We start from the raw sequence: 2,068 nt of genomic DNA, 5'->3' as shown, positions 1-2,068 counted from the left end.
CCTACGTTACTAAGTACCTAGGAATGGACTACAATAACTATAAGGAGGAATATCTCAACCTCTACGCCAACATAATTAACATTATTAAAGACTACCTAAACTTTAAGAAGAGTCTCTAATAGATATTTAGAATTACCAATAAGGTACCCATAGCTAAATAAGCCATCTAAACCATTATGTAGAAGTGATCCGTAGTAGAATATACTACTGAATTTAGGAAATACGCTATACAGATTGAATAGGAAGACGAATCCCTAATAACTATATATAGATAAGGACTTAAGAGATTTATGTGCGAAGAACTCTTACGTAGTAGAGCATAAATTAAGACTCTTGAAGAATTATACACTAAAGCCATTAGGATTAATGGAGAATGGTTTGCACTATAATAAGAATTCCAAAAGAACCTAAGAAATGTTAGTTTTAGAAAGGTAGTACCTATTGTCTATAGGGCGTCACTAAAGGCATATAAGGGACATTAGCAGTCGTGAGGCAACTATGGATACGAACTAATGGAAGATGTCCAGTTTAATTATATGGGTAAAGGAAAAGGAAAGGTAGGCTTTTATAAGCCTAACCCATGCGTCTTAGATAGAAGTCGACCCAAGATAACTAAGACCCGTAAATGTTTTATATATGGCAAACCAGGCCACATCGCTAGGAACTGCCGTTCTAAGAATAAGGTTATAAGGACCGTATAGTTGAATGTACTATCCACTAGTAATGTAGAGGTAACTAATAAAGAATGGATGGTAGTTACTAATATTAAATAGCTTAAGATCGAAGATTAGGATTAAATGGATTCACCTAACTTGCGACTATACGAAGACCCAAACAGAGACTCGGACGTATACCTTAGTGTAGAGGAAGAGCTAGGCGTAGAAGAGATTATATGATCTCCTACTCCTTACCCTTAAGGACGACACCTTAAGAATAACCTAACAACACCCGACTGTATACTAGAACCTAGATTAAGTAATAATACGCCAAACGTATGGGAATTTCTAGAACCTAACCAACCTAGAGATGGCGACCTTGCCTATGGGGTAGTGATGTACTTGGATGGATATATCCAACCCATCACGTTCGAACCATAAGGAGGAGCCAAGGTCTCAAAGGAATAATAGGACTGGGCAGAGATAATATATAAGAACTGGCCCACGTATAAGGTTTATAAGAATGAGGAAGTAAACTACGCACCATAGTATAACCTAGACCACCAAAATCCCATGCATGTATCCCTTAGATGGATATACTATGGAGAGGACACGTGCTGGATACACTACTAAGTAAAAGAAGAAAATAATAAACAACTAAAGTTCACACAACGCTGTAGATAGAAATGGTTCAATTACCCTATTGCTGGATGTGATGCACATCTATAGGATAAATGAGAATAATAATGGTTCCCTCACTATAACGCCGCGATGAATTAAGCTTACTTAATGATAGTGAATGGACGATACATATAACCATACTAGTACACGTGTCTACACCCCGACTATACCATATACATGGAGCAGAAGTACGTAAATGGATTTAAGGACCTACCTAAATAATAGATTACTTTTGTGGAATTCGAACCAGTAAAAGAAAACGGTGAAGCACTATAGAGTAGGGAAAAGTATCCTAACTAGGTAGAAACCAACAGCGAGAAGGAACGATACCTTAAGCATTGATAGAAGAAGACTAGAAAAAATAACTATCTCGCACCAGAAGTATACGACAATAATGTGTCTTTTTTAGACCTAGGCTCCGGCGAGAAGACGCCTTTATAGAATTAAATGCCACCTATAGTATGGCATTAATTAAGCTACTAGTATAGCTTAAAGGAATATGGGCGAAAGCTCTTGTAGACTTAGGGGTAGGGAAAAACTTTATATTACACGAGGTAGTAAGGAAAGCTGGACTTACTATGCTGGATAAGGAAGAACCCTACACAATCTATGTCGCGAATGGAACCCTAATGCCTAAGACGCCTTGAATAACTTAAGAGGTCACTACAATACTCAACGTCCAAGGATATAGGGAAAAGATTACCCTTAATGTCTTTAAAGGATCTATACAT

The sequence above is a fragment of the Paraphaeosphaeria sporulosa genome, assembly GCF_001642045.1.
Source record: "Paraphaeosphaeria sporulosa strain AP3s5-JAC2a unplaced genomic scaffold CC84scaffold_21, whole genome shotgun sequence".
In the NCBI taxonomy this organism is placed as follows: Eukaryota; Fungi; Ascomycota; class Dothideomycetes; order Pleosporales; family Didymosphaeriaceae; genus Paraphaeosphaeria; species Paraphaeosphaeria sporulosa.
The sequence above is the reverse complement of the archived record's forward strand: the minus strand, read 5'-3'. Positions refer to the sequence as shown.